This window comes from Desmodus rotundus, chromosome 8 (genome assembly GCF_022682495.2).
Source record: "Desmodus rotundus isolate HL8 chromosome 8, HLdesRot8A.1, whole genome shotgun sequence".
NCBI lineage: Eukaryota > Metazoa > Chordata > Mammalia > Chiroptera > Phyllostomidae > Desmodus > Desmodus rotundus.
The window spans coordinates 25,262,820-25,279,243 of record NC_071394.1 but is presented as its reverse complement, the minus strand read 5'-3'; the positions used below and the strand labels follow the sequence as shown (position 1 = coordinate 25,279,243).

General features: G+C 45.1%; 1 long non-coding RNA gene across 2 annotated transcripts; it reads right to left on the bottom strand.

The window, feature by feature from the left end:
- Positions 1-6,413: 6,413 nt before the first annotated feature.
- On the bottom strand, positions 6,414-13,733 carry LOC123477860 (uncharacterized). 2 transcript variants are annotated; one of them, XR_006652879.3, is made up of 5 exons: positions 13,615-13,733; positions 11,811-11,876; positions 11,068-11,287; positions 7,026-7,146; positions 6,414-6,739 (listed from the first exon to the last, which is right to left on the bottom strand). It is a non-coding gene; the product is annotated as an uncharacterized lncRNA (long non-coding RNA). The 2 variants fall into 2 exon arrangements; XR_006652880.3 differs by having other exon boundaries at positions 11,068-11,169.
- Between the last annotated feature and the right edge of the window lie 2,691 nt (positions 13,734-16,424).

Genomic DNA, 16,424 nt, shown 5'->3' with positions numbered 1-16,424 from the left:
CTTTCTTTTCCCAGTCCAATCCTACACATCATGTTTGGATAGTTGCAGAATCCTCAGTAAGTCTAACGTTTCCTGTCCCAATCCACTTTGCATGGATATTTCTCACAGTAACCCTTAATGCTATATTCTTCTGTCCCTCCACTGGTTAAAATAAAAAAACCATAATGGACCTCTGTTTCTTACAAATCATGCCTTGACTCCTCTGCTGGCTTACAAGGCTCTCCAGAACCCAGCCCCACCTTTGGGAGCCAGCTTTCTAATCCCCAGCACAAACCTTGCCCTTGGCACTGTCTGGTTTGATCATGGGCCCTTGAGTCATCCGTGCTAGTGTCTGCCTCTGGGACTCTACTGTTGTTTTGTCTACCCAAATTCTATCACCCAAAGTGTCCCAGCTCAAGTCCAACATCCTGTTCAGATCCTAAGAGGCCTGCTCCACTGTTACTAAACTTGACATCAGAGGCTTCTCTGGGCCCTTAAGGCCACTGTTTCCTACTGAACCCCCAACCCCATTCCTATACTATAGAAACACCTAAAGTTTCAGTGCCTACTGTCATCCGTCTTATCCTTTTCACTGGTCTCCAGCCCACTCTGTGCATCCCCCCTCCTGCTCTTCTGTTCCCTGTGGAAGACCCTTTTCATGGTGAAGAAACCTTTTTATATCCCCAGCCTGTCTCTTACTCCTTGCTTTAACTGGAAGTTGGCCACCTTACAAGAACATGGCTTCCTCTGCTACAGTCTTGAATTGGGGGATGTTTACCCTACCAAGCTTCATACACCTCAGGATTAGGAGGCAGGGCTGGCCTTCTCCCAGCTCCACAAAACTATTGCCAGCCCATTACACTGGAAATAAATAAGAGGGTAACCCGGCTGGTATGCCCACCGCCTATCCATGCCTGTATCACCTAATACCTTCCTGCCACTCCCATGATGATTAAGAGAAAGAGAGGGAGGCACCTTTTCCACTGTCTTCTTAAATGAAATTTTCTATATTACAACTTTAAAACAATTTTCATTATTCTTTCTTCTTAAAAAGATACTATTAATAAAGATCCCTTATAATCCTACACTCCAGGGATGACCACCATTCCACCTGTACGTGTATCCCTCCAAACTTGCAGTCTTGAATCTCCCTGTGACGTGGCTGTCTTTGTGGATTACCGTAGAGTACCTTAGCCTCCCAGGCTTTTGATCTGCTCAATTCCTTCACCTGCCCTAAACTATTCTGTATTAGAGGCCTTAAAGCCCAACATTCCTCCCTCTGATTGCAACCCCCTTTCCCTTCCAACTAACTCATGCCCCCACCATAGCTGCTCTTCAGGTGTAATTGCCCAATCTTTTTTCTTAAATTGAGCTGAAATTCACATAAATATAATGAACTCTTTTAAAGGGTACAATTTAGTGCATTCAAAATACTGTGTAAATACTACCCAAAGCAGCTTACAGATTCAAATGTAATCACTTTCAAAATCTCAATGTCTTTTTTTTTTGCAGAAATAGAAAAAGCCACCCTAAAATTTATATGGAATCTAAAGGGACCCTAAATAGTCAAAACCTTGCGGGGGGGACAACTGAAGTTGAAGGGCTCATACTTCCTCATTTCAAAACTTACTATAAAGCTAGAATATTCAAAACAGTGTGGTATTGGTGTAGGACAGACATATAGAATAATGGAATACAATAGAGAGCCCAGAAATAAACCCTTACATAGATGGTCGAATGATTTTCAACAAGTGGACCAAGACCATTTTATGGAGAAAGGATGGTCTTTTCAACAAATGGTTTGGGGGAAACTGTATCTGCATGCAAAAGAATGCAGTTAAACCCTTACTTTACTCCACATGCAAAAATTAACTCTAATGGGTCAAAGATGTAAACTTTAGACCTAAAACTATAAAACTCACAACAAAAAAATGGGGGAAAGTCTTCATGACCTGGATTTGGCAATGATTTCTTGGCTGTAACACCAAAGGCGTAGCAACAAAGGAAAACCCAGACAAATTGGATGTTATGAAAATGTAAAACTTACGAATCATCAGAGTTAAAAGGCAACTCCCAGAGTGGGAGAAAATATTTGCAAATTCTATATCTGTGAAGGAATTAATATCCAGAATATACAGATTGTTTTTTAAAGGTTTGTTTTATTCTCATTTGAGAGAGAGGGGAAATGAGAGAGAGAAACATTGATGCAAGAGGGAAACGCTGATAGGCTGCCTCCTGCACACACCGCAACTGGGGATCGAGCCTGCAACCTGGGCATGTGTCCTGACTGGGAATCGAACCAGCAACCTATTGATTACAGGACAACACTCAAACTGAGCCATGCTGGCCAAGGCTACAGATTATTTTTTAAAAGAAAAGTTATACTATTTTTGTGAGCTAAAAGATAAAGTGTTAAAGTTTACTCTCATTATACATATATATTTGTATGTGTATGTATGTATTATATTGGGTTGGCGAAAAAGTTTGTTTGGTTTTTTCCATAAGACGGCTCTGGTAGCACTTAGTTGTCATTAATTTCATTCGAAACAATTTTGTTAGATTGTGTTGTGACAGCTGTCATATCAACGTGTGTAAAAAAAAGATGAAAACTGGTGAATTTTTGTGTAGCCATTTTAATATTGAAAGTGGAAGAAAATATGCAACATTTTTGGTATATTATGCTTTATTATTTAAGGAAAGGTAAAAATGCAAATGCAAAAAAGACTTGTGCAGTGTATGGAGAAGGCGCTGCGACTGATCAAACGTGTCAAAAGTGCTTCATGAAGATTCATACTGGAGATTCCTCAATGGACGATGCTCCATGGTCGGGCAGACCAGCTGAAGTTGAGAGCGATCAAATTGAGACTTTAGCTGAGAACAATCAGTGTTATGCCACGCTGGAGATAGCTGACATACTCAAAATATCCACATCAATAAAGTTATTGGTGAAAATGAAAATATGTCTTTTATTTTACAGAAAAAAACTAAACGGGCTTTTTGGCCAATCCAATACATATGTAGGGAAAGGCACACATAAGCTATGTATTATTGTACATGCAGACATACAAAGAGAGACCGTAAACTTCATGAGATTTGGGGTCGTGTCTGGCATATACAACTTCTTTCCATAGCGCCTGGGACAAGATCTTGGCCCACATTAAGTTTGCAATATTTATTTTTAATTAAATAAATGGAGATAAAGAATACTCCACTTAGTCCCCATGTCACCACCAGCATTATTTTTCTAAAATTCAGATCTGATCTTGCCATTATTTGCTCAGAAATCTTGTGTGACTTCCCAGTGCTTTGAGAATCAAGGACTCCTTGTGGCCTCCTTGCGTGGCAGGTGGATCTCCCTCTCTCTGCTTTCTGTGGGGCTCTTCTTCTCATCCCCATCATGGCACCATGGAAGGAATGCCTTTGGCCTCTGTGCAACCTGGTAAAACAGGAACAGTACACACCACCACAAGGCTTGTGTGTTGACAGGATTAAATGAAGTGACATCTGAAAATGTCTGGCATACAACCGATACCAGTCAATTCATGGTAGTGTCTTTTTCACCGTTCTGTACCTGCTCTTCGGCCCTCTGTGAGCGTGCATGTCCTTTCACTCCCCCAAGTTTTTGCTTCATGCTTTATTTGCTGTTTCACATGTGTCTCCCGAATCTCCCACCTCTCTCTATAAAAATGAAATGAATACCCAAGATATACCTCAAATTGTACTTAGTGAAACCATTCTGACTCCCCCAGGAGATTTAATCCTATTTTATGCTTCCATGTAATTCTGTAAGACAGTTTCTAAGAAACTGTCATAAACTTTCTTATATTGCAGTTATTTGTGGACATATGTGGGTATCTTTAGAGCCCAACATGATATTTATTACATTGAATTGATTTTTTGACCAGAAAATTTGGGTCCTAAATTTCATGGCTGAAATATGTCATAAAATCATTCCAAGTACACTCTCCCTATAAATAGTTCCTCTCTCTATGTGGTAACATCCAGGCTGGCAGTGTAGCACCCTTGCCTCCCACAGCTCTCAGAAAGCTATTGCTGCACAAGATAATGCGATGATGCGACTTCCAGGGTCGGGTGGTGGTGATGGTGGGTGTGCACAAGGCCATAGCTGATTGGGCCAGGGGTAACCACACACCTGGCTCAGGAGGAATCAATCACTTGCTCAGAAGTGTATGGCCCAGTGCTCCCAGAGGAGCAGGCCAGTTCCTCCCTCTCTAGAATTTCAGTGTGTGTTGCCAGCTGAGGTGGGTGCTGGAGCTTAGAGGTCACGGTGTAGGTCGCGGAGGAACAGCTATGTCGTACCTCAAGCAAAATGAACGAGCAGAGGAAGGCAGCACAATGCAGAAAAGGCTAGAACTGGCTCAGAAGCAGAAACAGGGACACTGGGGAGAGTCAACCCCGTTCCCAAGGGCTCCCGCTTCTCCAGCCAATTCAAACGGAGCCCAGCAACACTGTGTTTCCCGTCCTTGAACCCTGTGAGATCCCAGTATATGCTTGGTAGGTACCCGTACCCCTTTTTTCCTCAGAGGACTGACGTGTCTTACAGCCCCAGGCACCCTGACTGCAAAGAGAAAATTGTTTTGCTGAATCAACTCCAGCCTGTAACGTGTTCAGTCACCTGAATTGGTAGCTCATTTTTGAACCTCCCGTATTTGCTAATTACGATGACTCTGGGCAAATTGTTTGTTCATTCTATGTCTCACTTTCTTTAATAGATAAAAACACTATAATTTCATATGGTGCTTTACCGCTTACCAACCACTTTCTATACATTGTCTTGTGAAGTTTTAAAAAGTTCTTAGAATACAGGCAACGAATTTTATTCATCTTCTGGAAAGTTTCCCGAGATTTCACAGTTAAGTCCCAGGGAAAATGGGACTCACACACCAGTCTTCTGACTTCTGTCTGGTCTTCCTCAGAGAATGTAAGTAATTTCTCTAAAGGATGATAAATTGCAGATTAATTGATTGAATGAAGGAATGAGTGAACAAGCAAATGAATAAACTCTTGAGATCCCTATCATGAGAATTTTTGGTGCAAGACTTTCAAGTCGTTAAAGGTAACAGTAACTGCATATTTATATGAATCCTCTTTCAAAATATGTTGACACTTCGTTTAATAGTAGGACCAGTAGACTGAAGATGTATTGTTGTAATAAACTGCTCTATTTCTAAAAATGTGCATCATACTCCTGCCGTGGCCTGTGCTTCAGGAAGGATTCCAGTTACCATCTGGAAGTTGAATTTCAAGGCTGTAGGCTCAGGACCTTGCCTAGACCCATGTGCAGGCAATACCTGGTCCTTCCCCACCTTAAAATGTTAGCTCAGGTTACAGGGAACTTTCAGTACTAGGACGACACCACACGTTCCAGTTCCCCAGACCTTGTTCAGTTTCCCCAAGGCCACTGACATGGCCTGAGCAGGCCCCACCACTGGAGCTTTCTTCCGCTCCTTCCTCCCAGCCAGGGCTGCCTCACGAGCTGCCCTGCACTGTCCCACGCACAGCGCTGCTGAGTCACCTTACTTTCGTCCTACTGCTGCCACCAAACCACATGGCCTCTCTCTCAGTTCCGCCTGAAAGAGAACACGTTATGCAAACTAGGTGCAAGCACAGAACACAACCCCCTTCCTCCCTCACACCGAAAAGCACGTTGGGGGCACCTTATGTAATTTAAGGATCAACCAACAGAGCGTGATTTAATTGCACCAAAGTGACAAAGAGATGGAAAGAGAAACTCCGTTGGAGCTAGTTCACTGCTGAAAGGGCTGGACCCTCAGTTTGATCTGTTCAATGTGACTCAGAAAAGCACTGAGTGTGTGGGTTAGAAGTGATCATCATATCATGTCAAGCTCTTTTGCTATAATGATGATAGCTACCATAGTAGTGGCATATGATAATGTTACTAACACTGATAATCTTTACTGTATATGCCACGCCGCGTGTTAATTCCTTTACGCACATTATGCATACAATACTTGTAAAGCCTTTAACACAGTGCCTGGTACAAAGTAAGTGCTCAGTGTACTTGGGCATCTCAGTGGAATTACCTTTTTTATCCTTACGACCACCGCAAAATCTTTGCTAAGCCCTGCTCTTTGCATCAGTTATTCCTTCAGGAAATATTTACTGAGCATGTACTATGTATACCTAGCACTATGTTAGTTCCCAGAGACACACAGAAGAATAGGCCTGTGCCCTTTCAGACATGGGTTCCAATCCAGTGTAACTACTGCCTTTCTGGGTGATGTTGGGCAGGCTCCGTGAGCTTTCGGAGCTTAAAGTTATTCAGCGGTTACATGAGTATGATAATTTCTATGTCATGGATTGTTGATAGGCTTAGACACATGCAAAGGGTTTAGCCCAGCAGCTAATATAGTCTCAGCCTCGTTTAATATGGAATTTTTACATATCACCCTTGAAGAAGAATACTAAGAGAGAATCCCTTTTCAGGCTCACACAGTGAGCAGTGCTAGAGCCTGGGATTCCCTCGTGTTACCTGCAGGCCATGTGATGGGCCAGTGTGATATGGAGTTTGAAATCAGGGTTTCTCTGAGACACTGGTATGTCTAGATTCCATATTTCTTCTCCTGGACAGATGAAGCATCGATCCACATGGATGGGAGATTTTGTTAAATATAGGAGTCTAACTCAAGCATAAATTAGAGTCCTATAGAAATCTTCTGACTCTTGGCATGACATTGAAGTTAAACACAACAGCATTCCTGTTACTTCCGGGATATTCCTGATTTTTTAAAAAAAGGTAAGAAATGTGACATTTTAGAGCCAAACACATCTCAAAAACCCCTCCTGAGAAAACATTTTTCTTTGTTGACTACGATGCAGAGGACTTTTTCAGAAACTTTGGACAGAATGAGTTTTTGAGGATGAAACCCTCCTGCCTCCCCCAACTTTCTGTACCGTCTCCCCTGAGAAGGTTAAAGTCTTCAGACCGGAGTGCTCTGCAGTTCAGCGGGGAAACCGAAATCAAACCGATTTAGGGAAAAGCTTTCTGACCTCTTTGTACTCGCTCTTCAGAAAATGTGTGTGTGCTTATTCCTTTTCTTAATGTCTCTTGGTTATGTTTTTTTCTTGTTTGGGTTTCATATATAAAATGTTCCAACTGTGTATTCCATTTTCTGGATTTACTCCCTAAAATTTTAAGTAAGAGACAGTTTAGAGCAGTGTTTCTCAAACTTTTTCCCCCTCCAATCCCTAGTAAGAAATATATTTTACATTTTAACCTAAACATACATATACTTACATAGATATAAAACAAAAGTTTCATGAAATAATACCATGCTATGAAGTATGTACTTCGTGATTTTTAAAATTCTGTTCTATCCGACATGTAAAAAAATTGCACCAGAGGTCTAGAGGGCGTGGGGGATAAACAGGTAGAGCATGGGGCACTTTTAAGTCAATGGGACTATTCTGTGTAATATGATAATGGTAGTCACATGGCAAGCATTTGTTAAAACCCTTAGAATGTACAACACAGTGAACACTAATATAAACTGTGGATTTCAGTTAATGATCATGTATCAACATTGGTCCATCAACTGTAACAAATGTATCTTCTGTGCAATTTTTCTGTTAACCTAAAACTGCTCTAAAAATGTATTTAAAATATTTTTAAAAGGTAAAATAAAAATAAAAGTTGGTTGTAACTTATGACATTGATTTTACTACCCACTAACGGCTCACTCTCCACAGTGCGAAAACTTGTGGCTGAGGGAGTGGCCTTTTAACCGGCTCCTTTGAGCTTGGCCTTAGATAAGCCACAGGAAATGAACTGTGCCTCAACTTTCTCGTCTGAAAAGTGGGTATTTGATCAGAGAATCACCAAGAGCCTTTCCAGCTCCAAAATATTATAAGTATGAATTCTACTTTTAAAATGTGTTAGGATGGAAAAAAGCCATTAAGCCTGAACTGTAAATTATATATACATAATTTAGGGCAACGTTCTTTTTATAGGCATCTAGTGGGCCCTCTTATCTCTCCTATTTAAAAAAAATAAAATGAAAAATAATGGTTCCCAAGCAAAATATATAATTACATTTCTCCTGTGGTTCCTGACTCAAGATCCTTGTGGAAGAAGCAAACAAAGGGTATTTAAGAATGATGCCAATGATGCTTCCAGATATTTCTCTGCCCCCTGCCATGGGAGAGAGTGTGCCCAGCGAGAGCCTGCCTGAACTCAGTTCTCGTTGGCTTCTTTCGATGTTGGCTGGGAGCCTGCTGGGGACTAGGCCCTGTGCTGGGGGGCTGAGCCCAGTGGTGTCCTGCCACTTGTAGTTTGACGCAGGAAGTGGAAATTGGCCACCTCATTCCAGATCTTTCTTGCTTTCCCTACCCCAGGAGGGCAGCAAGCTGGGACTATGGAGTGTAAGGTCTGGCTCAGGCAGGTCTGGGGTGAAGGGCAGTGCTCAAGTGCTCCGTGCTGCTTCTCAAGCATTCTCACTTGAAAAGGGGGTGATAGAGCCCCACTGCATAGGGCTTTCTGAGTGTGAAATAGGGAACAGAGCTGTTGCCTTGGTCCTGCGCAGGACTGCAAAGCCGATGACAGTGCCTTGGAACACCCCTCCCATTTTTCCTATTTGTTCTGCCTCCTTTTACCTCACCCCCACTTTCTACAACCAACAATATTGTAGACCCTTCCCAAACACCTGGTGGTCCCCCCGCACTTCCATTTGACTTAATTGCCTTATTTTCTAAGAACTGATGGCCCTAAATGAGCTGTGAAACAAACCACCTGTGTGTTTGCCCTTGCATCCCACCAATCCCTGTAGCAGGGCCCGATTGAAATTGCGCTTCAGAGCCAGCCAGCCTGGAGAAGGACAAGCGTGTCACGGTAAGATGGCAACGCTCTGGGAGGCGCAATTCCAGTCCCCAGCTTGGTTTCAGTAAGATTGCTTTTAGGTTGACTGCATGACTAACAATAACATAGCATCTGAGTTATTATTTAATGAAAGTCTATAGTTGGGGGGGCATGTGCTAAATAAACCGTTTACATAAATATCTTTAAGCCTCACAACCAGCTTGAAAAGCTAAGGTTTTCCCTTTGACGAAGAGATTGAATCTCAGATTCATTTACTCAGGGACCATTTTTAATGGGTGCTTCCTACGTGACAAACATGAGATTGGACACTGGGGATGGAAAGCTGAATCACATGTCCTTGTGCTGGGACACTTGTGGTCTGGAGGAGAATCTGGCAGGTCAACAGACAGTTGCCATCCCAGGGTAAACCCAGGGAAGGTAAGAAAACACAGGAGATGGCACCTGTCCAGACCAGGGCTGGCAAGGAAGGAGGTGAGGACAGAAGCTGCAGGTCTTTTCTTAAGTCCATCTCATCTGAAGTTTCTCCGCTCCTTCACTCCTTCACCCTCCTCCCTGACTGCCCCCCTCCCCCCGCTGCCACCAAATGAACACATGTAGAGTGATTTCTCCAAGTCCCCTAAGTAATTCTCTGAGCCTTGGACTAGCAAATGCAAGTACTTAGGGGCCATGTTGCATCTTAACAGAGAGAGAATGTACTAAAACTAGCATCAGATAGTTTAGGCCCAGACCAAGCCACTTGGAGAAGGAAAGGGACCCTGTTAACATTTATGCCAGAATAACAGGTTTGGGCCCTGGCTGGGTAGCTCAGTTGGTTGGAGCATCATCCTGAAATGCCAAGGTTGCAGGTTCGATCTCTGGTCTGGGCACATACAAGAAGCAAACAATGAATGCATAAAGAAGTGGAACAACAAATTGATGTTTCTCTCTCTCTCCCTTCCTCTCTCTCTAAAAATCAATGAAAAAAAAAAAGAATAACAGGTGTAAACTAGGTGTGTCCTGGCATTCTCAAACAGAGATTTAGGCTAAATAGAACCTAAAGGAATGCCTGTCATGAAGATATTCTTAGCCTGAGAGGCTGATCAGTGGAGAAGAGATTTGGGGTGGTAGTTTCTTGATATCCCTTGAGCCCCTCCACTAGGCAGTGACACGGACTTGACCTCTGGGCCTATTTCCCTGAGCTTAGGGAGGCCCTGCCTGACACTGGGGTGTGTGTTTCACGGTGCGGGGTTGCTTCACCAACAATCACAGAAATCCCTTGGGAATGGTTACTGGGGTGAGGGGACCAGCCAGGAGAATACCTGAGAAACAGCAGCCGTTGGCAGGAAGGGCAGCCAACTCAACTGGTGTTTAGACTCCAGAAATCCCACTGCTTGGAGGTGGTGAGCCAAGCCCATGTCGTGCCACGCTGATGCATGGCTGGGCTGAAGAAAGAGCTCATTGAATTGTTCGTGGAAAAGAGTGGTGCCCGAGAGGCCAGGCCTGGAGAATGAGGCCGCCTCGAGCACAATGCTTGGCAGGACACCAGCCCTGGAAGGTACAGCTAAGGCGTCCCAGAGTCAGAGGAGGGTTTTGCATGAAAAACTGGCCTCTGTAGGGACAGACAGGAACTTGCAGGCTTTGTCTGTGGGTTTGCGACTCCCTGCTGACGGGTGTGTCAGAGGGTGTCAGAGCTGCAGCTCAGCCTGTGTGTCAGAGAGAAAACCCAGACCTGCCCGAGCAGCAGGCTTGCCAGCAGCTCCTTGCTTCTGGCTTCCTAGAATCTACCTGCACAATCAGAGGCCTTGGTGGCCAGATGACTTAGGTCTAGTCCTGGCTCGGTGGCCTCCCAGCTGGATAAACAAGGTCATAACGATAAAACGTAGTTTACTGTGTGCATTTGCGTGGTGCTGTCCCGAACTGCTTTGTCTCACTCACTTTACTCAGCAACTCTAGGTACTATTACCTTCTCTGATTACAGAAGAGGAAACCGAGGCATGGCCATGGAGTCAGGATTTGATCCTGGCTATGTGACCCCATTTGCTGAGCACTGGGCCACTCTCCTGGCTGTCTCTGATCCATGAATTGTAAAACAGGCATCAATGTGAGGCCTCCTTCATATTCGCACGTGGGATAGTCACCTTACTGTACAGGCACCATGCCTACAGGCAAAACTGCGAGCTATTGTCGGCGTGATTCATCCAGGCCTCTCTGTGGCCATTGTACCCCTTCTCTGTCTTCTCAGCCTCCTTTACCCAGTTTCCTGCTTGAACCTCACAGGACTTTCGGCTTCTTGGGTTAGGACATGTCCTCTGTTTGGCCTGTGCGGAGGGGCCAGGCAGCAGAGATCAAATACCCTGTGAGATACATGGAGATTCCCTGTTCCCCTAAACAGTCTTCCAGGAATCCTCAAGGACTGAAGTTCAAGTTTGGTCCTCTGAGCCAAGTTTAGAGAAGTTCTATGCCTTTGTTTAACTGTAAAAAAAAAAAAAAAAATCTCCACAGCAATAACAACAACCCTTCTGGTTTTGTTTTCTAGTGGCTTCCATGCACACACAGAACAACACAGAAAGCAAATAAACTAAAATCACTTATGTCTAAGGCTCCTGTAGATAAGGGAAGGAAATCCTTTTCCTTCTTAGGGGCAAGTATGGGGAGAGAAAGGGATTTCCCATGGTCCTGGTGCCTTCCCTCCAATTCCAAAGCTGAGGCAAGATGGAGTGACCCAAGAGAAGTCCCAGGGGAATTCCAGGTTTGGTTTCTCTGTGTACTTGGACTCTTAGTCTCCTCTCCAGGGAGGAGCTGGTAGGGTGCAGCCCAGCCCCTGCATGGGGAGAAGTTTCTACTCAACCCGCCTCAAAAAGAGGGTGCCTTGGGGTTGGTAGAAGGGGGGACTCTGGGCTCCCTTTCGATTCCTTTCTAGTCCTATTTGGCTCAGATATATGTTACCTGGTCACTGGGGAGCTGCAGGCGCAGGGACCTCGTAATTTACGCTTACCCATGGTGTTTAAGGGCTCCGGTCTTGATGTCTGCGCTCTGGGACACTCCAGGTGCTGCTGGACCACTGTGGGAGGGACAGAGCAAAGAGGGCTGGGTCAAGTGGGCTGCTGCTTAGATCGCCCCGAGAGACCTGCAGGGAGCTGGTGGGCTTGAGGATTAAAGGTATAAAGAGCCCACAAGCCAGTGGCTCAGGACTCCGGCTGCTCTGGGACAGTTCTGTACAGAGACACGGCTGTCAGAGGACATAGTAAGATTTAAGCAGTTCACACATCCAACCATCTTTATTTCCATACTTGCGCTCTGTGATTGGCTAATGGAGCCGATTTGCCTCCCTCCAAAAATGTCCATGGAGGGGAGCAAAGGAGAAGGAATCAGGAAAGAAGAGGGGAAAGGAACAGAGAGAAAAACCAATACCAAGGATTTTCTTAGGGGATTTTCAGGGAAGGTTAATCAGGACCCAAAATAAGTCCCCCACAAGTTTTGCTTTTAAAGCAGATATGTGTTTAATTACAGCCCCCACTTAGAAATGCCACAAGGAATTTTGCTTTTTCTTGGTTCCCCCTCTCAATCAGCAGAAAGCTCCAGTTCGGATTCCAAATGCAACACAGGAAGCACGATGCGGTCCGCTTGGCCACATGACACCAACTTTCGTGAAACTGGGAGGCTGGAACTCAATGCCTCCTGGTCGCCAAAGGAGGACCTTTGGAGGCTCCCAAGGACCCCAAAGGCAGCAGCCCCAGGGAACTCCAGGGAGAATGTTCTGATTACTAAGCCGTTCTAAAAGCTTGCTTTCAGTAAGGAAAGCCTGGATTTAGCTGAGAAATAAACATGGGCCCATCTGACCCTTTTGTGGCCTTCATTTGATATTAACATAGCTACACAGGAAGGGAGGAGAAGGAGGATCTCAAAGAGATAAAGATTGTTTTCCATTGCGTGAGAAGACCCAAGATCTCTTTGGGTTTCCTTGGGGTTTTTTTCCTGACTGAAAGACAAATAGACCTCATTCTAGTCCTGTAAAAAAGTCACCAAATAATTCACTCCTTCCAGTAACTATTCCTGTGAACTTTTTCAGGGGGTCAGCATTCTGTTTAGTACTGGCCAAAGACACCTGGATTTGTCGTTGTGTTTTTTGTTTTGTTTTGTCTTGCTTTGTTTTGCAAGAGTGAGTATAAAGGGCAGTTGAGAGCGTGGTTTCCTTGGTGCCAACAACAAATCCTAGTGCCTCCTGCTTCTGGCTCAGTTGTCCCCAGCCCTCGCATGTAATCCAGCTGGAACGTGGAGAACAGAGAGAGACTGACTTCCCCCTTCCTGTGGGTGGCTTCCATTAGAGTTCTTTCCCACAGCAGCCAACAACAGAGTCCAGCATCTGGGCCCCTGCCACAGTCCCCCACTCCTGCCCACAACTTAAATTACTTCACAAAACAGCCACAGTCAGCCTAGGGCGAATGGTGCCCTACCATCTGGGCAGCTGAAACAGTTTGTCACAAACTGGTTTGCAATTTTAAATATACCTGTGCCCCACCCAGATTTTAACACATTAGTAATTATCCTACTCCTCAAACCTGGTGACTGGGAGGAAGGAGGGAGTAGGGGTGGGGATTCAAAGGAGCAGCTGCAGGGCCTGTCTGAGCTATCAGATGCCTGCTAATAATAGCTCCCATCTATCCTGCCCTAGCTCTGCCAGGTATGTGCTAAGCAGGGCTCCTTTATCTCTGGTAATCCTCACAACAGCGCTGGAAAGGGCAGGTGATTCCCATGTCAATGATGGGGAAACTGAGGCCCTGAGAGAGGGAGTCATTTACCTGAAGTCACACAGCCAGTAAGTTCCGGTTAGAACTCTCATCCGATTCTGTGCTTCTAAGCATCACGCCACACCGCTGTTTCTTCAAGCCGATGAATTTAACAAGAGTGGGTGCCAGGAAATGCCAGTTGCACCAGGAAGGGAGCCGTTGCCACATGCCAAACCAAAAGGGGTTTGAAATCTGAGAATTGACAGTCCACCTCCTGGAAACCCCAGCACGACAGGGTGGGGGTGAAGGCGTTCCTGGGGACACGAACAGCAGAAATGTTTAGAAGTGAGGGAGAGTGAAGCTAGGGAATATATAAAATGGAGTCACTTTAACCAAGTTGCTAAAAGTATTAATATTATGTCCTGGCTGGCGTGGCTCAGTGTATTGAACCTGCAAACCAAAAAGTCACCAGTTCGATTCCCAGCACAGGGCACATGCCTGGGTTGCAGGCCAGGTCCTCAGTAGGGGGCGTGTGAGAGGCAACTGATCAATGTTTCTCTCCCTCTCTCCCTCCCTTCCTCTCTCTCTAAAAATAAATAAGAAAAATCTTAAAATTATTAATATTATAAAGATCGAGGCATGAGGAAACACTCCACTCTTACTCTAACTAGACAATATCCCTCTGATTACCAACCCCACACCCCCAGGGACTCACTCACCCAGACCGTATAACACCCACTTGGTATCCATTATCCAGACCTCATGACACCTGACTGATAATCGTCCTGGACCAATCCTAGGCCAGGACTATAGAACTGAAAATTCTCAAGAATGTACTTTTTAGTATAAGAACTCTTAACTTTTCTTATTTCTTTGGAACATGTCTAGCTTTTCTGCCTAGCTGTGTTCCCAGTTTGCAAAGGTTAAGACCCGTGAATAAATATCATTTATTTCTAGCTGAAGCCTCCAGACTCTCTTTGAGTTCATTTGGCAGAAGCATAAAAAGGCAGCACCCTTGGCCAACCACTGTCTGATACTGACCCAGTTTGGAAGTTGCAGAGGTGTGGAGAGGCATGGAAGGGTTTTTGAATTTATTTTAATATAACCTCCAAGCTAATGGCTGATGCAAAATAATAATAACAATAATGATGATGATGATGATGTTGCTTAAATCATGAGCATATATGAACTGGTCTTCTCTTCAGCTGTTTTGAATGGAATGCGTGCTCCTCCCCAGGACACTGCCCCCAGAAGAGCCCCAGTGAGGGCTCTTTACCCTTCCTCGCCTCAGCTCCCTGTCCCCACCCTGCTGGCTGCAGGTGTCTCTGTGTGATAGTGAGCCAATCATGCCAGCTAAGTACCAATGCCAAGGCAGGGCACCAAGCTATCTTCATTCCCCTGCACAGCCAAGCATGTTGTTTCGCGGATCTGGAGTCACTCTCTCCATCTGTCTCTCCTTGATAGTTCCATTTCTCTTCCATTACTGTGTGTTTAGTGGTCAAGGAATCCAGAATACTACATACATTTTTTAAGAGTGTGCTTACCAATGCCAGGCACCGTTCAATGTCCTATACATGTATGAACTCTTTTTACCCACCTAAAACAGTGTGAAGTGGGTAATACCAGTAGTATCTCCATTTTACAGGTGATAAGAGTTGGGGCCCAGAGAGGTTAAGGAAGCTACTCGCCTCCAATACACAGCTGATGAGTAATACCACCTGACTCTAGTACTCATGCTCTTAGCTGCTCTGCTGCAGTGACTCTGGACTGAATCAGGGTGTTCATTCAAGCATCCCTTCCTGGACTTGCCAGATCTACCTGTGGTTGGGTTGCTGCTGCCATAACTATGTGGTAGGCAAGACAAGAGCAGAGCAAGGATGAAAGGCCAGGTACAGAAGGTCTCCAGGGTGGAAAGCCCTGGTGCCTAACAATGGACAAAATGGGGAAAACAAGGACCTCATCCCCAGAGTAACCTTTCCTGCCCTAGGTATTGCTGGTTATGAGGTTTAGCCCCCCTGACCTCTCAGATCACTGGTTATGCAGTAGACCCCCTTAGAGGAGGAGCAAGGGGCCAAAGGGTGGCCTCATGCAACTCCTGTGCAGGCCCTTCATGACCACTCCCTTAACTATTAACTATTAACACCCTGGGATAACATCTAGGCCTCAGTTGTGTTTCAGCTCCAGGCCCAGAAAAACAGCAACCAAGTAACTGACACCATGGCTGACATCAGGAGCAGCAGCACTAATGATCTCCTTGCCTGGTGCCAATCAGTGGAGACCACGACCCTGAAAGGATACACCTGGAAAGCTGGTGAATGTACTATTGAGATCCTCCCCTGGGACTTCCCTTAAACTCTCCACCTTTAAAAGCCCTTCAAACGGAGGACCCAGCCCAGTGCACTCTCCCTCTGGGAGTAGGCCTGCACCTTCCTCCTCTTCTTAGCTCCAGTCATGTTACTTTTACCCTTCTCTCTCCCAAGCTCCAAGGGCCCTTCTTTTGCCTCTGTAACTTGTTTCCTGAGCCCATTTTCTGTAAGGCTCACTTCTTCTATCTCTGTGACTTTCTAAATCAACTTGTTCTTACAGAGTCTTGTCTCTGAATTCTTTCTTAGCCGGAAGTCAAGTACTGAGGTTGCTGAACTGAGGTCTGGTCTGACTCCACTGGTCTAACACCTGGTGCCGTTCTCACTGCCAATAGCTGGATCTTGGCTGCAACACTGAAATTGTGCCATGTTCCCAGGTGAGTGTGATGCTATTTTAGACAGTCAAGGAAAACATCACATAGTGTTGTCAATGCTCTCCACGGGTGGCTCTGAATGATCCACCTTCCCCTGGGACTCCCTCTTCTCTTGCTTTGTATCTGGGCACCATGATTCAGTTTC